The sequence below is a fragment of the Protopterus annectens genome, chromosome 5.part0 (assembly GCF_019279795.1).
Source record: "Protopterus annectens isolate FY-2018-M chromosome 5.part0, PAN1.0, whole genome shotgun sequence".
Lineage (NCBI taxonomy): Eukaryota > Metazoa > Chordata > Ceratodontiformes > Protopteridae > Protopterus > Protopterus annectens.
Window position 1 is genome coordinate 1,455,325,336 of NC_056735.1, and position 24,857 is coordinate 1,455,350,192.

The 24,857-nt window shown below is 37.1% G+C and overlaps 1 protein-coding gene across 1 annotated transcript in view; it reads left to right on the forward strand.

The window, feature by feature from the left end:
• COL4A1 (collagen type IV alpha 1 chain) overlaps positions 1-24,857 on the forward strand; it is a 1,084,337-nt gene that overhangs the window by 716 nt on the left and 1,058,764 nt on the right. The gene's annotated exons all lie outside the window — the stretch shown is intronic.

Genomic DNA, 24,857 nt, shown 5'->3' on the forward strand with positions numbered 1-24,857 from the left:
TGATCTGTACATGAAGCTTATGTTAACGTTTCCTAAATTCACACCCAAAGATAGCTCTATTTACTCGTTCAAGAATCGTAGACTAAGCCAAAAGTATCGACGGACAAAGGTATAAAATCGGGGACAATTTTATAAATATTAGTGTAATCCAGCTGGGAAGTTAATAGAACAACGTGTTTTGCACAAATTTCCATTTTGTGAATTATTATGTAACTTTAATGCGTGGCATTATTCCCAGATTGTTAATCCTTAGTGGTTTACAAGGAATCGAGTATTTACAAGAGAGAGGGCAAACATTTTAGGCAAAATCACCAAGAGCCTAACGAAGTTTGTTATTTCCACATGATGGACCAAAGTGATAGCTTTCTTATCAAAACTATAGGCACATTCCACTGCAAAATCTGCCAAGTGAACCTTTGGGAGGCACAGTATATTAAGTATTCAGTAATATACCACCAACTCCAAAACATATTTCATCCTCGGGCTATAATTTTCAAAAAAACAAATCAAGAAACACAAAACTGAAAAAGCAGTAAGAGCAGGTCGTCACTGCATGTGACAGGCTAGACATAAAGCATCGTATAGGTGGTCAGAAGAAGAAAGAAGGAGCAACTGTATTAGACCTGTAAGATGGGATATAACAATTTGAAGTGGTAAGGCATAATGAAAAAAAACATAAACCTTCATTTCATTAGAAATTTAGTGCATCACTAAACATAGTACTAGAATGTCCTTATGAGTGCAGATAAACAGGGACAATGATTATTGTTTAACCAGGGTGTGCTACTTCCCCAGTAATGGACAGCTGAAATGCAGCAGTAATTCGTGAGTGTTCCCTGTCCAGTACTGGAACCAGCAATGTAAAGAAAATGGAACTATCTGTTTACTATAAAAGCAGTGATGTCTCTCTAACTAGATAAGTAGTAGTCGCACAACATGGGTCTAAATCGCACTGCTGATTCATGTCTTCTACTCAGCCTCCGAACACTTTGCAAAACTGAATGATTTGGGGAAGGTGGGGCTATCCCTTTTGATAGGTTAGGTTACTAGCTGAAAGTTTCCAAACTGAAAGTATCTGTTGAAGTCTGACACTTAAGCCACTCCTTAACTTTTATCATAAGCGTGTAACATACTTATTTTTGCAGGGTAATGAAAACTGGACAATCCACTGAGGCCAGAATTACCTTCATCAGAGGGATAACTTAATATTAGTCATACAAATGTATATACACACACGTGCGCACACTTACACACATGAATGAAAATCTATAAGTACTTCTAGTGTGAATATGTTTAAATACATGCACACACGGTACATATATGAGTGTTTAATGTGCATATGTGTGCACGTATGTATATATGCAGGCTTGCTGAGATATATGAATGTGTGCATACATATTTATATGTACGTGTGTGTGGTGTGTGTGTGTGTGTGTGTGTGTGTGTGTGTGTGTGTGTGTGTGTGTGTATTTACATGCACACAATGCACATACAGATAAATATATATTTTATATATATATATATATGGTTTACTATCAAAAATTCAAAAATAAAAAAAAAGTGTACCTAACCTCGAATTTTAACATCGGAAATGAACATTTCCATATGCACCTAATGTCGAAAACAGCTGTTAATTGTCGAAATGTTCAACAATTAACAGCACTCCCACCCTTCCCTTAGCTCTCTACCTAACTAGCCTACACTCACATCTATGCAGGGGGCAAGCCCCCCTGCACCCCACACCCCCCCAACTTAATATTCCAACTCCGAGATCGCACTACAGTGAGGAAAGGGATGTATTTCCCTAACTGCACTGTACTGCGATCCCCTTACATGAGCGAACGTTATAATTGCGAATGCACAGTCCATTCGCAATGATAAAGTTCGCTCACATAACCTGCTGAACTATGAAGTATTCGAACATATGTTGTTCGAATACTTCATAGCCGTGCAAATGCACTGCGGCATTTTGATAGTAAATATATATATATATATATATATATATATATATATATATATATATGTATATATATATATATATATATATATATATATATATATATATATATATATGAGTGTGTGCATGTATTTAGTACACAGTGTTCAATGGAGTTAAAGACATTTAATAGCTCTTTTACATACAGGTAGTGACAAGTTTATTTGCAGTGCTTTAAGGAATGGGAATTATCCTATATTCTCTTATTTATCCCCTTATAACCTCACCACCACTATAACTCTTAAGATGAAAAATCATAAAGACATGAAACATTATTCATGTACTGACAGTCCAAGTCAGTTGCTTTACCAGAGTAGCATAATTCATTCTTTAATGTCCTTGAATATCTCACCATCATCATTTTGTTTCAACTTCTAGGTGTTCTTCTGCCATGCTTAACCATTTGTTACCACTGTAAAACATGACTACCATTGCTGTTCCACTGCTCAGTGATGTAGTTTGCCTTTGTTCCGAGTGACGAAGTGTAAACCCATTTATGCCTGCATGTGACTGAAGTAGGCCACCTTTATCATGTGTGCACATGTCCAGGTCAGAGATTATAGTTGTTATAATTAACACAATCAGAGCCGCAGTAGCATATCTGCCTTACAATGCACCTTAAGGAGAACTGGGGGACATGAAGGTCTTTACTGGACCATTAGGTTAGAATATAAATAGGGCACTTGAATGATACCTGTTACCTGAGGTAATGAGGAAATATGAAATTATTTTCTTATAATACTTTCTGACATTGGAATCATAACAAGGTCTGGGAGCACAGATATACAAGTTGCTGTGACAATTCCATCTTCTAAGGATATAAACATATATTTACATGATAATGCACTATCCGTTATTGATAACCACATAGTAATATGTCAGTTTCCTCTTTGGCTTGCTTGCCTTGCAAGAAGCTAGTATACTGACTCATGAAACATTTTTACTCTGCTTAAGGTACTATTTTGTATATAAAGAGTTACCCTTCCATTTGTTGCTTTTAATTACTTTCTTGTGTTACATTCATGCAAGGATGGTCATTAGTGCTGCACACATAAAGGTTCCATATTTAGGTAGGCAGTTAATTCTTTAAGCAAGCCACATATTTTCTTAGATGAGTTAGTGACCAGTATATAGCAGTGTCAGTGGCACCAACTGGTAGCACACTCACCTTTGGTATAAAAGGCTATGTGTTCTATTCCCACCCCAAGCTGATTGATTGCTGAGTCTGCAGTGCTGCACTCTTGAGTTTGTTATCCTTTGGATGAACACTTTACCGAGGCCCCATCTGCTTGAGTTGGTGGTATCTCAGGTGGCTGTAAAAGATCCAATGGCTCCTACCAAAAAGAGGAGGAAGAGTTTCCCTGATATACTCACCAAATTTCCCCTAGTAGTAGTAGTATAAATATGATCCCAGGTATTCCCTGAAAAGAGGCCACTAGCTTAGTGGTGTTAACCTTGTCAACAAAGGATAAAATACAGTAATTCACCCAAGGTTTACAATACAGCCTTAATGACTTGGATAATTGACCACTATGTTGCATCGAGGGCAGGCTTTTCAGCAGTTAATGTAGTGAAACATTATTTAGTTGATCTTAAACAACACAACCATTTTTGACATGACTCTTAAAGAAGGCCAGGGCACTAAAATGTTTGCCAGTATCTGGGATGCAGTATTTAAAACAATGTCCTGAGCTCTGAACAATATCAATGTGTCTCTGACAGAATATGAGATTTATATCTATTTTTGTTAAACTTGTTTGGAGGAGATCTGCTAACATGATTTTGTTCTTCAAATGAACGTTCTTTTTATACCTTACTTTGTTTCATTGCTTACAACCCTTATTAACTATATTCCATCCATCACTTATTTTTTGATACTCAAAGATGACTGCATTACTTGCCTGCTTTTTATACTTTCAGTAGTCAATAGATAAATAAGTGCCTTTAGATTTTGCTTATGTTGCCTTTTTTAAGTTATAGACTAAAATGAAGAGGTATATCTAATGCCTTTACCTCTTATGTCTGAAGTACGCCTGCTTAATTAGTTTTATGTTTTGCTAACTGACCAACTTCTTGTCCTCTGGCATTATGTTCCCACTTAATGAGGACATTTTTATTCCAACAGGCAGGGTGTGGCTTATTTTTTTCGGAAATATTCACCATAATTTCACTTTATCTGGGAAGTAATATGAGCCACAACCCAGAGACACCAATGACTCCTTGCCCTTTATTTACATATAAATATTCAAGACTGAAATTCAGCCTAAATACTCAGATGTTCAACCACAGGTACCACAGGTGTGGAGAACTAAAGCAACAGCCACATATCAGAAGCAGTACTTTATTACTATTAGGCCCCTTTTATTGACCGCATTGTGCTATGATGGGTACAATAGTGGCATTTTTGTTGTTTTTCTATTGTTCTAGCATAAGGATAGGATTATCCATCTAAGTGTGAACATATAGAACATTGTGCATTTATTTAGCTGTGGCAGTTCGGTAGATATGTTCAGATATTTACTTGCTCAGATTCAGAGGAAGGCCATATTCCAGAAGACAAATGCAACCTGGTATAAGAAGAGGGAGGGTTCTGATTACCTTTAGGCCAGAAAAGAATTAATTCATTTTGTCAAAATCTCAAACAGACTTCTAGTTTTGATTTATTGTACAGTTAAAGATTGGAAGGAGGAAAAAGGATCCAGGTGCTAACAGCATACATTTGAAAACCAGTAGAGGTGTGGTATAGAAAACATGACCCATTGAAAATCTTCCCACCTTGGTTGCCACCAAGAAATGTAAGTCTATAAACAGAGTCTAAAATACTATATGGTGTTAATTATGGGAAATTTCTTTTTCTTTATTAGGTACCAAATCAAGTTAAAAATGCACACACACACACACACACACACACACACACGCACACATGCGTGCACACACACACACACACACACACACACACACACGTGCACACACACACGCATGCACGCACACACACACACGCATGCACACACACGCGTGCACACACGTGTGCACACAGACACGCGTGCACACACACGCGTGCACACACACGCACACACAGACATGCACACGCACACGCACACACGCGTGCACACACACACACACACACACACACACACACACACACACACACCCCTAGGTAGAATGTTACACTGGGCCATGACTTAATTCCCTTCATTTTCATTTTGTTACATAGGAAATGTAATTAGCAAAGGTAAAATTACAAGAAATGTAACTTATGTTTGAAGAGGCAGAAAAGGAGTTTCCAAATTATGTTTCAAACAGACAAGTTAGAGAGTACAGTCAGTTACTTAGTAACATTAAAAACATTTTCCACAGGTTACTAACAATAAATAGCAAGTAAATATGCAACAGTTAGTTAAAATCCAGCAGGTTGTAGCTTGTAGTGTAGAAAATCAGTATGAATGGAAGTTATTCTATTAAGACTACTAGTGAGAAAGGGGAGGTGGAAGGTCATGTGGTTGCAGACTGTGAGGAGACTGAGATATCATGCATGCTTGGGGGGCATACAAAGAGGTAATGAATGACTGAGGACAAAAAGAAATGAAGGCTAAGTAGAGCAAAGTTAGGGACATTAGGACAGACTGTTGAGATGCAGATGGTCATTTGCTTTGTCTTAATGTCAGGGCCCATGTGACAATATGGAGAAAGCAACTTACTTGTAGACAGAAATCCCACCTCATATGCGACTTTCTACAATAGATGTGGATTATAAAGTCTATGTATGAATCTTTCTTTCAAGTCCTTAGATAAGGATTTATAATCAGAGTTAGTAGACCTAATGTATTCATTTAGCCAAAAGAGGGGCTTACAAATATTTTTTATCATGTGTCTTCAATGGTAGCTTCTAGCAGATAACAGACATTTATTTTGAAAATGATTACTTATACAATATCATACTTAGGATTTCATCCATTAAATGTGTTATCTGTGCATCTAAAAAACAAAATCAGTGGTGTAACTGTCAATTTTCACAGTGAAATTAATGCCAATGTTTTGTATTTAAATATATAACAATATGTTCCAGTTGTGCTCCTTTAACCTGCCATACCAACCAACTGCCATCTAAAGAGCATAACCATGAATAAATTAAATAGAGAAAGCTGTTTTTTAGTGATATCACATAGGTACAGATCCAAAAGATGCCCTGATTGAAGTACCACATAGTTGCAAAAAACATTCATTTTTATAACATAAAACATTCTGGACTATGGTATGACATCTTACTTTTAAATGTATATGTATAGGTTTTTAAACAAGAAATTATCAAGTGTTTAAATATTTTTTTAAACAAAACAACAAACATGCATCAAGACAGAGCTAGGATTCTGTACTGAAATTGCAAAAATATTTTAATCATTTGAACCATATAATATGTCCTAAAAATGGTAAGATATATTAAACTGTGTGGCACCTTTTTTTTTGTAAGCCCTGTTGTATAATGTGTTCCTTGACTTATATTGTCAAAAGTCACACACGTCCTTGGACAATGTCCATATTGAGGTACATTCAGCTTATACCACTCCCAAGTTCTTTCCAACAACTACATCTAAATGAGGAATCCTTTCTGTAAAGAAATAAAAAATTAATTTAGGACACTTTATTAAATTTTAACTCATATTTTCCAGTCCCCCACTAAAGTAATTGCATTAACAGAGTAAGTTTTTTTTTTTGGGAGGGGTCATTAGAAAGCCATATTGAAAGTGGATGTTTACTGTTAACTCTAGTCTGCTGTAGGCCTAGCTATCATCTATTCATTTAATGTACATTTTATCACCAAAACAAATTGTTTTTGTTGCTGATAATTTTATGAGTTGAAAGAATACTCAATGTAGTAAGTCCTTGTTAATCCATGCTGAGACCAGCATATGTTATGATAAACACATAGCGTATGTGTTTATTGGCTTTACAGTAAAGTTAACTTAAAGTATCACAAGTCTTTTTAGAGACTAAAGTATTAGACTTTCCTTTTTTCATAAACAGGTTGTACTTTAACTCAAGAATAGATAAATTAGAGGCCTCATCATTTATAAAGTAAAATAGCTTCCTATAGTCAGCAGTTTAAAGAAGAAGGATGAATCTTAAAGAGCAGGAAGTAAAATTGTATTTATTTTCATTTGCAAAAGTGAGGAAGAGCAGAAAAAAGTGATTGTTCAAAATATAATGAAGACTATAAGATTTTCTGAAAAGTTACTCAAATGCATATCTACTTACTGGCATTTCTCTGAGGTTAGTTTACCATTGGTTTACCAAAGTATATCATGTGGGAGGTGTTTTGGATAGAACAATCTTTTCTGACACATTTTCAAAAAAATCTTCATAACATTTATTCATAGACTTGTGCAATACAACCATGTGCAAATCTCCAGTTTATATACTTTTCTGCTGGATTTACAGTCCCACTACTTGTTTATCACATCTTTACTATGTTTGTCTTGACCCTTTCATTGTAATAATCTCCCTCAGCTTTTTCTGCAGACTACAGCGCTGTCGACATATTACTAATATTCACAGTCTCATGTAATCTGTCTTCTTGTTTCCTTTTCTTAGTTCTTCATCTTTTTCAAATAGTAACAATCCCTTAAACATTTTTTTACTTTTTTTGTGGTAATCCAATATCACTCTTCACTCCTTTTACCTTTTCCTTTGTTTCTCCCACCCTTCTTGCTAATTATGTCTTATATTCCATTCTTTACCTCTGTTCCTTATGATTCAAACCTTTACCAACTCTACAAGTGCTAACAGTATCTTTCTCCAACGTTTTCTTGCTTGATCCATCCCCTTTCTTCCAAGCCCCATCATAAAAAGCTTCCATTTTGGTTTTGCCTTTTGCATAAATATGCTTCCCTACACCTCTCACACTTCATGCAGCCACCCTCTTACAAAACCACTGCATATATGACCTCCCTGTCCTCACTTCACCCATATTTCCAGCAGTAATAATCTATCATCCCACTCTTGCAAGCCTTTCGATGGTGGTAAATCATCTCTATACATTCCTTACTATTTATCTAAGTATTTCAGACTAAGCCTACCATTTTTGTTTATTACAAAAATCTCATGGTTCTTTTCTGTTTAATCCACTTTATACCTTGCTTTTCCGCCGACTCTCTCCTCAGTTCATCTGTTATGTCTTGTTTTGTGTTAATCGGCCCTGCCCTTATGTATTATACGGTTTGGCCACGTAACACGTACCCATAACTTGCATCTTTGATTTCCCTTTTCTTTTGCCTTCACTTTGCTTTTTTCTTACCTTTCAACATCTTAGACATTGCAATTACCCACTGATTGTAAACAAACCACTGTTGTTTTCCAGCTCAGAGTTCATCATTAATCGCTCCCACCTCTTAAAAGTAAGCCTTCCTCGTAATACTTCACTATACTAAGCCATTTTCCGTCAGTTGTTCATTCATAACTACCCTACCTTCAGTTTGTATATTATTGTTTTCTCATAAGCTAGCACTCTCTCTTTCCCAGCTCCTCCTTAAGTGTAAGTATTTTTAATGTCTGCTTTGTCCTTCTAGTTTAGATTTATTTCCATAGCAGATTTGCTTGTAGTTCCACTAATTTTGTGAAGAAATAGGAAGTCAGATTGCATTGGGTATTTTATGGTTCAAAAAGCGAGACATAGGTCACCTAGGACCAACTAAGTAGGCTCCTGAGTATAAAAAGTGTTATGCCAATCTTTCAGGATAGTTGAAGGATTTAAGGATTTTAATTTTATTGGTTAGCAATCTGGGTTCATATTATAACACCGAACGCTGAAAACAGTGAACGGTGTTACTTCAACACATATTCACCGAACGCTGGAAATGTCGAAACCACAGAACAGCAATTTCTTTCCTATTGAAAGAAATCACTGTTCTAACCCCCCCTCCCCAAAAAAAAAAACATTCAACACTTCCAAACACATGCACACATACTCTAACCCTAATTATACCTCCCCAAAAAACAGTAAACAACTAAATGCACATATGCACATAACCCAAACATACATTTAACAAAAAAAAAAACAGTAAACATTTTAAAACATATGCACTTACCTTAACCCGCACCCTAACCCTAAGGTCAGTGACTCTTGCACATTTACATAAACAGTTCCAAACACAAACACACTTACCTTAACCCTAATCCTACTCTCCCAAAACAGAAGTAAACAGCTAAAAACACACGCACACACACGTAACTCAACCATACATCTAAAGCAAATTAAAAAAACAGTAAACACTTTCATACATATGTACTTACCTTAACCCTCACCCTAACCCTAAGGTCAGTAACTGTTGCACAATCACGCTTGGGAGCTATACCGGACAAGGGACCACACTACACTCCAGAACAGGCAAAGCAATGAAGCGGTCAAGCAACTTCTTTCCCAGGGAAAGAATTCACTGAACAGCAGCTTCACTGTTTTGGCTGTTCGCCCTACATGTGTCGACGAAAACGCATTTGGCAAAATGCATTTACATCGTTCTAATATGAACCCAGCAATCTTTGGTGCCTTTTCAGTTGAGCACAATTTTCTGCTATTCCTTGCAACAGACTTTCACAGCAAGGTGTATTATGAAATCAGCAGCCTAGATATACGAACACATGTGAACAACTGAAGATCTGTCAGGTGAAAATAACTGAGCTCAAGAGCAAACTCCTTTTCTTTCTCAAGGATGTCATGGTGGGTTTGGTTTGCTGTTGGTACTCAAGACACTCACTGAGACTAGAGCTCTCTGACACTACTATACCTTTATGTGGGCATATATATTTGTGTCCTGGCAGGAAAGCAGATGATGGTATCATTACACACTCCTCTTCCTACTAATTAAATCATAAAAAAAATCCTTCTATCCTCAATGACATCAAAAATGACAGTACATCATGCTGCGGTCTCCAGTCCAGCCTCTATCAGTCACTCATGATGGCAGTGGCTAGAGCTGTGCCCCTTCTAACCTCACTGCCATTCTTGAATAGTGCAAATCAGGTAACTGGTGTTGAGGTGACTGGATTGATGACTTGGGGACATTACGCCGCTGATAATCACAGGAGGCTGTGTCCATATTAGGGGTATAAAGATGGTACAAAGAGTGATATCATAATGGTAAACCACACCTTAAGTATATTGTACCCCACAGCATTGTAACCAGCACTTCTAAAATACAAGAAAAAAAAGGAAAGAAAAGAAAATTCTACTATACAAATTCAAAATGTTAAATGTTGCATGAAACTTAAGTAGATCACATGTGTGCGGAAAAATTCTGCTACTCTGTATTCCTTTCCAATACTGTAAAGTTGCACAAACTCAGAGAAAAGGGGAAAAAAGGAAAATTAAAAAAAAAATGCAACCTTATTCAATATTGTGTGACAGTGATAAAATAATAAATCTACCATACAGCTGTGGTCACATGTGGCAACAAAGCAGCTGTCAACAATTCATACTGATACCTCAGAAAGAATATTAATTAAAAAAAAAGCCTGAACACTGGAATCTGTAGTGCCTCATTATCCTATCCCACTAAGTAAATAAAATTAGCCTGTAGAGAAAAGACAAACGCAAATGGCTAATAATATTCAGTGCTCCAAGTAAGCCAGGTCTTGTAAATATTGATTAACATACAGCAGATGACAGAAGAAAAGAAAAATCCCTACTATTGCTATACATTTTTGAGATGTAATTTACTTGCATCCTATCCAAAATTAGTTTCTCAGCCTTAGGCCTTGTCAGTGTCAGGATAGTCTCTGGCCCCATAGTGACTGTAAATTTGATAAAACAGGTATTGGAAAATGAATGACTGAATGAAAATGTATTTAAAAAGTTAAACTGTGATAACAAAGATGACTTACAGAAGAATACACTGGAAATACCTTTTCAGTTTGCTACTATGTATCCTTCATATCTCTGTTATATGTTCTCCTGTGTTTTTTTGTCCGACCCCATAATACACATGCCCTATCCTTATCCAGCCTCACATTATACCTCCACCCGTGAAAGTCATATCACTAAAAGTGCAGTGGGTTCAACGGAAAACTGAATGCGCTCACAAATGAATATACTCAAACTGGATTAAAGCATCCTCATCTATCCTGTTGGTTTCCATGCCACACTTTCACATTCAGTCCACAAAAGTCTGAAGGTGCTCCTATCTAACATTTTCTTTTTGTATACACCTGCACACTGAAGGTGCTCCTGTCTAACATTTTCTGTTGATGTACACCTGCAAACTGAAAGTGCTCCTGCCTAACATTCTCTATTGGTGTACACCTGCATACTGAAGGTGCTTCTGTCTAAGATTTTCTATTGGTGTACACCTACATACTGAAGGTGCTTCTCTCTAACATTTTCTGTTTGTGCGCACCTGCATACCGAATGTGTTCCTGTCTAACATTTTCTGTTGTATACACCTGCATGCTTAAGGTGCTCCTGTCTAACATTTTCTGTTGATGTACACCTGCGTACTGAAGGTGATCCTGTCTAACATTTTCTATTGTATACACCTGCATACTGAAAGTGCTCCTGTCTAACATTTTCTGTTGGTGTACACCTGCATACTGAAGGTGATCCTGTCTAACATTTTCTATTGTTATACACCTGCATACTGAAGGTGCTCCTGTCTAACATTTTCTATTGTATACACCTGCATACTGAAGGTGCTCCTGTCTAACATTTTCTGTTGGTGTACACTTGCATACTGAAGGTGATCCTGTCTAACATTTTCTATTGTGTACACCTGCATACTGAAGATGCTCCTGTCTAACATTTTCTATTGGTTTGTGTGACAACCCACCACTGGACCAGTAATCAAGGAGCCTCAATTCTCACCACTGACAACAGTGGGGGATGTTCACTGGGAAGATAACGGGTACACACACAGTATTTCCAGATACAGCTCTCTGCACCAAGTGCAATTTCCCTTAAGATCACACAGACACCACAGTCAGTCTGGGTCTGGTTTCTCCCCCTTTCTCCAAATCCAGAATAAGACTTACCACTGGCACAGCAATAAAGTTGACATCTGAGCGGCCAAGCCAAAACGTCCGGCACTTTCTCTGTCGAACTAGTGCTTCTTGTCCCTGTCCAAGTAGCTGACGCACACACTCTTTGTGGTTTGATTTACACACACACACACACACACACACACACACACACACACACACACACACACACACACACACACACACACCTGGGAAAGGCTGACATAGGTTTACTAGCTATGCCCCCTTTTGCCCAGACTATAAGGTACTTAGTGTCACCAGCCAACTCCTTATCAGCTACTTTAAGGCCCTTAACAAAGGGTGCCCAATGGTACTGTGTAATGTTAATATTAATACATATAGTAGTTTGACCAAGAGCAAGGCTATTAGGAGTGGCCTACACAGTGTCACCAAATAAATATGCAAGTACTCTCAGAACTTAAATATCTCTAGACAGATCAGCCACAATGAAAGGTCTAAATATATTTAATAATAAGTAATAAAAGAAGACAATACTAAATATATATTTAAAGTGACATCAGAGTTCAAAATCACAGGAAATATTTTAAAACAACATTGCAGGACAGTCTCCAATAAATAAAGAAAAATATCTAAACTAAGCTTCACTATATTCCTGACTATATCCAAGAGAATTATACTATTCCGTAGAAACTTACTTCATCAGAGCAAGGCAGATGTGGTGAATGAATCTTCTAGTTATTGTCAGGTCAAAGACAGAATACAGAATACTGTGTCTCTCTAAGAAATTTCTCAGATTAATATCTCAAATAATACTGCTGGAATAACCTGCAGAATAACATCACTGCTTGTCATCTGACTCCTAATTCCCAGGCCCAAAACAACCATTGATGGCAACTGGTACAATTTGGCATCTACCTGTGAAAATACATCAACCTCAGATATAAGGCAGTTGGTGGAAGTCATAAAACAATTGCATCCATTCACATTTCAAAACTAGTAATTATTTCTCCTTAAAGATAACAGAGAAATCTCCCTAGAATAGACATTGTGTCTGTTGCTGCACTGAAATGAAAAGATAATGTCTTTTTATGGCCTAGCCATACAGTAATTTAATTTCAGTTATTTTTCTGAAGTTAACCTCCTGTATTCCAGTTTCCATTGTTAAAATGTATACATTTAAACAGTTACAATAGTGCAGGTACATTTCTGTTCTCTTTCAGTAAGGCACACTGTGGATACATTTCAAGCACAAGCACACTACAAAATATCTATTTAGAACACATCTGTGCAAACCATCTTATATGACATACAGTTCTAATACATTTGTAACACAAACATCTTATACAGATCATGTTGATATTCACAAATGACATTTAATAATTTACAAAATTCCAGATAGCTGTGCTGGCAGTATCTCCCTTTGTCACGGTGTGCACCTGCATACTGAAGGTGCTCCTGTCTAACATTTTCTATTGTATACACCTGCATACTGAAGGTGTTTCTGTCTAACATTTTCTATTGTATACACCTGCATACTGAAGGTGCTCCTGTCTAACATTTTCTATTGGTATACACCTGTAAACTTAAGGTACTCCTGCCTGACATTCTCTATTGGTGTACACCTGCATACTGAAGGTGCTCCTGTCTAACATTTTCTATTGTATACACCTGCACACTGAAGGTGCTCCTCTCTAACATTTTCTGTTGATGTACACCTGCAAACTGAAAGTGCTCCTGCCTAACATTCTCTATTGGTGTACACCTGCATACTGAAGGTGCTTCTGTCTAAGATTTTCTATTGGTGTACACCTACATACTGAAGGTGCTCCTGTCTAACATTTTTTATTGGTGTATACCTGCAAATTGAAGGTGATCCTGTCTAACATTTTCTATTGTATACACCTGGACACTGAAGGTGCCCTTGTCTAACATTTTCTATTGGTGTACACCTGCATAAGCCATACTTCCCAAAAGTAGGCAGCCTTCCAAAATATGCATGTGAGTAAATTTATGAATGAAGTTTCTAATAACTTTACAAACTATTGCAGTTATTGCCATATTAAGGGCACAGACTTGCTGCATTCCACTTTAAAACTCTAGGAGCCCCTACTTTCAAATCTTATTGGTGTAACTTATTCAACAAAGAAAAGACCGTTCTTAGATCCATATTTAGTTATCCAACCCCATCATTTGGTTTATGATGTACCCCCCCAAAATAACAGTTTTTGCTTTTATAGTTAATTCCTGAAATTAAATTGAACCCTCACCCTGTGCCAATGCTCTGATAAGACAGATCTATATTACGTTATCGAATCCCGGTAACATCGAACACCAGAAGATCAACACATAAAGCATGAACTACGGTAATGGCGAATGTACAAAATCGCAAAACGTGAAATGTCGAAGTGTGATGGTTGGCCCGTCTGCGGTATAGCTCCATAAGGTAAGTGTGCGATAGTTACGGACCTTAGGGTTAGGGTGCAGGTTAAGGTAAGTATATAGATAGGTAATGTATGTAAGGTTTAGTGTAGGGTTAGAAGTAGGGTTTTGTTAAATGTATGTGTGTGGATTATTTGTTTTGTTTGGGTATATGTCCGTAGGGTAAGTGTGCAATAGTTACGGAACTTAGAGTTAGGGTGCGGGTTAAGGTAAGTGCATAGATAGTAATGTATGTAAGGTTTAGTGTAGGGTTAGAAGCAAGGTTTGGTTTGTGTATGTATGTGTTTTATTTATTATGTTTGGTGTGTAGTATGCAGCACATGGTGGTGTTGGCCGACTATGACGGTTCGAGATTTGAAAATTTGCAGTTTAGGGGGTTTGATGTATTTGCGGTTCGGGCTATGTGTGTTGGTGTTGTGGTGTTCGATGTTATGGGTATTCAATAACGCAATATAGACCCAATAAGACATCTAGCATCAAATTTGTAGCTGCAGTTATCAAACTTTATTCATTAATTTAGTATGCCATTTAATAATTAATATTTCTGAAGTGGCATACCTACTTTATATCCCTCTTTGTATCTGCAGAAAATATTAAAACACACTACAAAAAGACGTAGTTATTTGCATTCTTATTCTCTTTATTAAATATCATTATTAGCACTGGATGCTTTGCCTTTCATGGTTGTAAATGTCTTACAGAAATTAAATGTCAGTTGTGTTTACCATACTGAGAAATTAGACTAAAGGTAATTGCATGAGCAAACTGCATTTCCACTGAAGTGATGTCATGGGCTAAAAAAGTAGATGATTTTCAGAAAGTGCTTTGCCACTTACCTTACAGGTATTCTGCTGATTCTTGTCATGTGTGTTTTCATGTATTATCTTACAGCTGTGACACTCATTCTCACCATGAATTGTTTCCATGCATTTTGATCTACTGCTATACCCAGGTCTGCATATGAAAACATTTCTATTATTTTCTAGATATCTTAAACATATGCTTTAATTCAGGTAATTTAGTCTTATGCTTTAAATATTTTCAAATAAAATCTTTACTAGATAATGAAATGTCTGCTCCCATTTCTTCCCCGTACAAATGTAGTAACTAATGTGGCAGTCTGATATGATCTTCATTTTCCATCATCTCACGCTACTTCCAGTGTTTTTCTCCATCACCATGTTACCTACATGATGATTTGAAATATTGTGTTACAAGTACAAGGTACTTCACAATCTAGACAATTTATGCTTCTGTGGTAGTGGCCTTAAGTCATTGCTGTCATGTCGTGTCCCTGTGATAGCTACTGTTACAGATGATTGTTCATCAAGCTCCCTTAGTTGAAAAGGGCAACCTGCAAAACACCAACACCACCAACATGGAGCCGTATAAAACTGCTAAAATCCTCTTTTAATAAAATCCTTTAGAATAATAGGGTGTGGATCAAGACAATCTGTGTATTTCATTGTTCTCCAACACACCTTTAGCAGTTGCAGGTGTTTGCTTTTCTCCTTAGTTGAAAAGGGCGAGGGCAGTCATCTGTGAAATAAAAACACTTTGACTTTCAAAATTGTAACAAACCACTTGCCATAGTTTATACCACACATGAAGCACTAAATCACTGTAGTCCTGACCAAAAAAGCAACGCCAGCATTCATTTCAGAAATGCTGGTGGGGAAATGAATACAAGTACTTCCCAGTCTGCAAATTTTGCCCCCAACACCTTGTGCCCAGGGCAGCTTTCCCCTCTCCCTGCCCCAGGTACACCTCTGAACCTTTGTGTATCCAAGATACATTTTTGATCCAGATTTGTACATTAAAACTTTATTACAGTAACTATCGATTTTCAGACAATATGCAAAAGGCAGTCTTTGGAGCTGTCTGCACTGCCTTATAGTGCATATTGTACTTTCCTTTCTTGCATCTAATTAGGATTCAGCTTTGTTCATGATACCTCATCGCTGAGTTTTGGCACAGGTGAACAGAAGGATAGCCATGAGGCCTTTGCAGAATTACAGTATAAAGACAACCGGTTTTAGAGACTGGCTTCCAAACTTATTTAGTGCAAAGTGCTATAACATAACATAACTGGGTAATACAGTTGTCTCTAATGTCTTCACTGCCACAGTTCTGCCCTTTAGAAACTGTTGATATCTTTTTAGAAGATTTTCTCAGCATTAGTTTCCTTTTGCAAGGTCTCTAATTCTGCCTTGTTAGATATTCAAATTGCTCATCTGTCTTGTAGCCTGTGCTTATAAAGCACATTTAAAAGAAGCTTTTGCTGCTTTGCATCATTTTGGTTTGTTAATACAGTCTACCTTTTGCCAAAGTTCTTTCCAAGCTAATATAGCTACATATATCTTACGCTTTAAATATACTTATTCATTCAATACATGTGAAATTACAGCATATGGTAAGATGTTCTTTTTAATTCCCAGGCATTCAGGAGCTGTCTAATTTTATGCCAATTCACATATAGGGTGGTATATTTTTCTGCTAGACTTGTCAATCAAAGCTCTAAATGTTTGCATATGTAACATAAAATAGCTGCTTTGCCATGTAATGCTGACTTTCTGAATGTTGGGCACAGAAGTTCATCCCTGAGGTCCTGACATACAGACTGCTCTATACAACATCCAGAGCAAGGCTAGACTTCATTTATTGTGGTACACCATAAAGCATTCCTTGCTAATGGAAAGCCTTGGAAATTCTGAACTGCACAACAGCATAATTAATGGGTATCCAGTTTCACATACAGTAGTATATGTGTTATGATGCTGTCAAAATAGGTTTTACAATGTGACTAATTCAGTGTTGTCCTCAGACCTCTCCAGTTTCATTTTTACTTTGTATTTAACTAACAGGATGACACTCATAAGGCAGTCTTTTACAGAAGTTAAAGAACATTGAATGGTACAGAATAATATATTTTAGTTACAGTTTAACTGTTCTGCTTTGAATTAGCAAATGTATCTGCCTCTAATTAGACTGGAAAGTATCAGAAATTCTGTATTATATTTATTGTTTGAGGGCAGTGCAGTTTGTATCTTTAACACAAATTTGCTAGCAAAGTCACAAAACATGGTATCCTGTCTTGCTTATTTGCGTCATAGAACATCTGCATTTCGATATCCCCTTCTGATCTGGTACATAAAGTGTTCCTTAATTTGGATGATTCAAAGCCACCTCCTTCCTATAAAATGGATGGTGCAGCTGTTCGTAACTTTTGAAGCCTTGGAAGATCTTGGGTTTATCAAGCACTATGCAAAATGAGTTCAAACAGTAGCAGGCACAAAACATTAAATCCCCTTGCTTTCATTTATCTTGCTTCCAGTTTGCATATGTCGTTATTACATGTCTTCCTATCTACAGAAATATCAAGTATTGTAAAGTATAAAGTGTGGATGTTAATCAGGATGCTAAGGAAACACAGCTATTTTCAAACTTCCCTTTAAGGCATCAGTGGAGATTTGCAACTTTTGCTTAATATCATAATGGGTCACAAAGTGACCCGCAAATCTTTAACAAGTTAGACTGCTCTAGCTATAGACATATTTCACTCTTAAAGGGCTCCTCAGTGTAACATAATCAGAAAATCCTCACAGCTAGCATACTGGCTAAAGGCTGTATAATTTGTTATGCAGCTTCATTATGGAATTCTGACTTCACTTATTTTGTAGTACAGGAAGCATTGCACTTCCTCCTAAATTTGGGATAAAGTGCCTTTGTTAAGCACATCTTATCACTGTTATGGGCTAGTCTAATGTTACAGCAAACAGGAGCCCATGCCAGCCATCACAGGACAGTGATGAGAAGTTAAAATAACTTCAAAAGGTCACACACACACACACACACACACACACACACACACACACACACACACACACACACACACACACACACAGAGCCACAAACAAGCCCCATAACATTTGCTCACAGTCATTCACACACCTGTATGTATTCAATACACACACACACACACACACACACACACACACACACACACACACACACAGAGCCACAAACAAGCCCCATAACATTTGCTCACAGTCATTCACACACCTGTATGTATTCAGTACACACACACGCACACACACACACACACACACACACACACACACACACACACACACACACACACTCACACACACACACACACACTCACATTGTAGATGTGCCTCCAGCTTACTCTTCCTACTTCTAGAAGGAAGTGTACCTACCACATGACATGCACTTTCTGTACCTAGGCATTATTGTATTTGAAGATATATACCTTATATGTTACATTCCTCCTTTTCTAGTTGTACAGTTTTCCTATCTTTATCTATATTCTATAAAATAATATACATTATTTTCATAGATAATTTTTGTTTACTTTCATCAGTTACACTAAACATGTCAATGACTTTTGTGTTAAAATCAGATCCTTTCATCAAATTCATTCAGCCTTTAGTAACAGGATCAGCTCTTAAACTGTTCATATACCTGCATTCTTTAATGATCTTCCCAGTCTAGAGTATTAAACAAAACTCTTCCTTCTGGATATCTGATCTTCCTTTTGGGATAATTCTTGCTGCTGTATGACTTTTTATGGGGAGTCAACTAGAAGAGCCTTTTCTCTACATTTCTTGACTGTCACATTTCTCACAGTCTCTATTTAATTGTAACAATGCTGGTGGTGACAGTTCAAGCTGCTCCTTTTAGGTTCACAGATACATACTAGGCTAATGATGTGAGGGGATCTTAAGAAACCTAGCCTTACATTTGCATGGTAGCTTTTAGCCCTTATATTTTGTATACAAATAACCCAGAGATCGAAGAAGCAATGATATGTTAGAACACTTACATGCTTCTCCAATTCATAAGGGACAAGGACTACTAAATGGGGTTGAATTTGTTGATTTTTATTTTATTTTTATTTTATTTTGTTTGACATTTGTTGACCAGGAGTGTCCAACTGAGCAAAAGCTCTTTTTCACTTGAGGCCCAGGGATAAAAGCTCCACAGTTACTAATATACAAAGATTGATAATAAAGATATAAGATAAGCTTACATACCATATTGAAAATAATACATAATTTAGCAAAATACAGTGAGTAATACAATGTGTCTGCACACTTTGTGTTAAGATTATAGTGTGGAGAAGCAATAACCATGAGTGTTTAAAAAGAAGCTGTGTCATAAAAGTAGTCTGTGTCAGGGAATTTGAGTGTACGAGTTGCACTGTTTCTACACAAATTCAAGGTCAAGTCAGTAGACAGCAAATAACCTATCAGAGAGACCCTTTGCAGGATACACAGTGTAGTCAGCATCAGACAGTTGATGAGTAGCATCTGTTAGTGCAGGAAGGCTACGGGTTACTGTAATAGGTTGAGAGGTTGAGTAGATATAGTTTTAGCGCCATTTTGAACTCTTGCAGTGATGTTATTTTTCTGATGTCTGGGGGAAGCTTATTCCAGTTTTGGGCGGGGGAGTAGCTGTATAAGTTCTGGACGGTGTTTTTTTGGGGGGGCTTAAAGATTTCCAGTTGTTGTAGATTAGAGCTCCTAAGGGTTCTAGCTGGAGTATAGAGAATGACCAGGCAGGAGATGCTAGGACAGGCAATGGGTTTCTAGAGAATGGAATGTATGACATACATCCATTTGTCCAAATTATCACTGAACCAGGTAAGAGAAGTACTTTGCTTTATGTGGAGTGAAATATGGTTCCACAGAAGCAGTATTTACTGTGATATAAACTGATCCATCCAACATGTTCTATTTATTTTGCAAAAGAGAATAAAATCCCTTGAGTGGGTATTCATGATATGATTGGGCTTGTGAATGTGGAATACATCTAATAGAATCAGGTATCTTCTATATGCAAGGCAGAGGTTACCTCTCAGTACCATGTATGATACTGAGAAGAGAGAAATGGCTTTGATATGGTCTGCATATTGTTTACAGTTTAGACCCTTGACTTTTTATGTTATTTTATTTATTGTTTTCCTAAGAAAACATTGTGGTTATCTCAGTTGTTGATGTGTTTTTTGACTGGTACATATTGAAAGTGGCATTGTACTCAGTGATTGGCCTAATGAATGCTGAGTACAGTGGAATGATTATATCATTTCGATATCCCCTTCTGATCTGCTACATAAAGGGTTCCTTAATTTGGATGATTCAAAGCCACCTCCTTCCTATAAAATGGATGGTGCAGCTGTTCGTAACTTTTGAAGCCTTGGAAGATCTTGGGTTTATCAAGCACTATGCAAAATGAGTTCAAACAGTAGCAGGCACAAAACATTAAATCCCCTTGCTTTCATTTATTTTGCTTCCAGTTTGCATATGTCTTTATTACATGTCTTCCTATCTTACAGAAATATCAAGTATTGTAAAGTATAAAGTGTGGATGTTAATCAGGATGCTAAGGAAACACAGCTATTTTCAAACTTCCCTTTAAGGCATCAGTGGAGATTTGCAACTTTTGCTTAATATCATAATGGGTCACAAAGTGACCCGCAAATCTTTAACAAGTTATACTGCTCTAGCTATAGACATATTTCACTCTTAAAGGGCTCCTCAGTGTAACACAATCATAAAATCCTCACAGCTAGCATACTGGCTAAAGGCTGTATAATTTGTTATGCAGCTTCATTATGGAATTCTGACTTCACTTATTTTGTAGTACAGGAAGCATTGCACTTCCTCCTAAATTTGGGATAAAGTGCCTTTGTTAAGCACATCTTATCACTGTTATGGGCTAGTCTAATGTTACAGCAAACAGGAGCCCATGCCAGCTATCACAGGACAGTGATGAGAAGTTAAAATAACTTCAAAAGGTCACACACACACACACACACACACACACACACACACACACACACACACAGCCACAAACAAGCCCCATAACATTTGCTCACAGTCATTCACACACCTGTATGTATTCAATACACACACACACACACACACACACACACACACACACACACACACACACACACACACACAGAGCCACAAACAAGCCCCATAACATTTGCTCACAGTCATTCACACACCTGTATGTATTCAGTACACACACACGCACACACACACACACACACACACACACACACACACACATTGTAGATGTGCCTCCAGCTTACTCTTCCTCCTTCTAGAAGGAAGTGTACCTACCACATGACATGCACTTTCTGTACCTAGGCATTATTGTATTTGAAGATATATACCTTATATGTTACATTCCTCCTTTTCTAGTTGTACAGTTTTCCTATCTTTATCTATATTCTATAAGATAATATACATTATTTTCATAGATAATTTTTGTTTACTTTCATCAGTTACACTAAACATGTCAATGGCTTTTGTGTTAAAATCAGATCCTTTCATCAAATTCATTCATCCTTTAGTAACAGGATCAGCTCTTAAACTGTTCATATACCTGCATTCTTTAATGATCTTCCCAGTCTAGAGTATTAAACAAAGCGCTTCCTTCTGGATATCTGATCTTCCTTTTGGGATAATTCTTGCTGCTGTATGACTTTTTATGGGGAGTCAACTAGAAGAGCCTTTTCTCTACATTTCTTGACTGTCACATTTCTCACAGTCTCTATTTAATTGTAACAATGCTGGTGGTGACAGTTCAAGCTGCTCCTTTTAGGTTCACAGATACATACTAGGCTAATGATGTGAGGGGATCTTAAGAAACGTAGCCTTACATTTGCATGGTAGCATTTAGCCCTTATATTTTGTATACAAATAACCCAGAGATCGAAGAAGCAATGATATGTTAGAACACTTACATGCTTCTCCAATTCATAAGGGACAAGGACTACTAAATGGGGTTGAATTTGTTGATTTTTATTTTATTTTTATTTTATTTTGTTTGACATTTGTTGACCAGGAGTGTCCAACTGAGCAAAAGCTCTTTTTCACTTGAGGCCCAGGGATAAAAGCTCCACAGTTACTAATATACAAAGATTGATAATAAAGATATAAGATAAGCTTACATACCATATTGAAAATAATACATAATTTAGCAAAATACAGTGAGTAATAAAATGTGTCTGCACACTTTGTGTTAAGATTGTAGTGTGGAGAAGCAATAACCATGAGTGTTTAAAAAGAAGCTGTGTCATAAAAGTAGTCTGTGTCAGGGAATTTCAGTGTATGAGTTGCACTGTTTCTATACAAATTCAAGGTCAAGTCAGTAGACAGCAAATAACATATCAGAGAGACCCTTTGCAGGATACACAGTGTAGTCAGCATCATACAGTTGATGAGTAGCATCTGTTAGTGCAGGAAGGCTATGGGTTACTGTAATAGGTTGAGGGGTTGAGTAGATATAGTTTTAGCGCCATTTTGAACTCATGTAGTGATGTTATTTTTCTGATGTCTGGGGGAAGCTTGTTCCAGTTTTGGGCAGGGGAGTAGCTGTATAAGTTCTGGACAATGTTTTTTTGGGGGGGCTTAAAGATTTCCAGTTGTTGTAGATTAGAGCTCCTAAGGGTTCTAGCTGGAGTATAGAGAATGACCAGGCAGGAGATGCTAGGACAGGCAATGGGTTTCTAGAGAATGGAATGTATGACATACATCCATTTGTCCAAATTATCACTGAACCAGGTAAGAGAAGTACTTTGCTTTATGTGGAGTGAAGTATGGTTCCACAGAAGCAGTATTTTCTGTGATATAAACCGATCCATCCAACATGTTCTATTTATTTTGCAAAAGAGAATAAAATCCATTGAGTGGGTATTCATGATATGATTGGGCTTGTGAATGTGGAATACATCTAATAGAATCAGGTATCTTCTATATGCAAGGCAGAGGTTACCTCTCAGTACCATGTATGATACTGAGAAGAGAGAAATGGCTTTGATATGGTCTGCATATTGTTTACAGTTTAGACCCTTGACTTTTTATGTTATTTTATTTATTGTTTTCCTAAGAAAACATTGTGGTTATCTCAGTTGTTGATGTGTTTTTTGACTGGTACATACTGAAAGTGGCATTGTACTCAGTGATTGGCCTAATGAATGCTGAGTACAGTGGAATGATTATATCTGGATGTAACACCTTTAAATATAAGATGTATAATGAAGAAGGATTTTCTTACAACAGTGGATATGTGGTGATACTGCGGTGGTGGTGCTGCGGTAGCTTGTCGCCTCACAGTTAGTCGATTCTCAGAGCGTCTTCTGTGTGGTGACATGCATGAACGGCCGTTCCTTCGTGGAAGCTGTGCGTTAGGCCCGGCAAGCCAGCACGTAAAACTCTACTGCCAATCATTAGTGGACCAGAGTTCTGCTGTGGCGACCCATAACCGGGAAAAGCCGAAAGACACAAACACAAACAAAGTGGATATGTGGTGATCAAAGGACAATTCATTGCTGTCATAGGTTCCTAGTTCCTTAACTTTGAGATCAATTTTCAGGGATGCACTGTCAATGTCTTAGTTGAAATGGGAGCTATGCTTGCCAAGGTTTATGATTATACAAGTTTTAGTATGCGATTTTGATACAAGCTATTTCTTTGGCATATGCCCCATTTGGGGGATTTCGGTATCCTCTGGGGAGTTTATGATGGCATCAAATTTGCAGTCATCTGCAAACTTGGTAAGCCTAAAACCCTTAATATTAGTGTTGGCTTCCAACAAGTAAATGCCAAGGAGAGAACCTTGGGCTACACAGCTAGTAACATGTCTTTTGGAGGAGGTTCCCCTTGCTTGAACTTCCATATATTTGTTTACACAACTGTCTGCATTTACTTCTATATAGTTTTAAATCTTCTCCATTAAATAAGATGGGATATTGATTCAGTAGCTTTGATAACTATTTCAGCTTTAGGCAGCAAACTTTTCTTTAGTTTTTGTATTCTTATTTTGTCTCCATTCTGTGAATCTGACAGGCTTCTGCAGTTTTATACTCAATAGCATTTCTGTCGTTGCTAAGTTTTCTGTAGCATTTTATTTACTTTTCACTGGGTTCAAGCATCAGTAGTACAACTGAAGTATGCATTCTGATTTTTTTTCCTAAATATTTTTATTGAATTTCCAAATTAATATGTTTTCCATAACTTTGTAATATATAACACAATTTATACAGGTTAACAACAATATGAAATCAACAAGGCATTCTGATTTTCAGCTCTTTGCTGATTAACAACTGAGCTGGAGAGAGATAAAGCATATCACATGGAATATTCCCCAATTACAGAATTTTGAGATGACCGTCTTCTCAGCTGTTGGGACTGCTCTTTCTTTTGTAACATTTTACAATGTTTAGAGTCTAGCCCCTTGTCCATTAAATTGCAGATAGTGTAGAATGGATATTATATGTCAGAATTATTGATAGACTGGATGTTATATGTCAGAATTATTGATCATGCACAAATCTACTGAAAGCCTGACTATTGTAGTATAAATCATTTAACATACATGATAATCTCATACATCCCGTCTT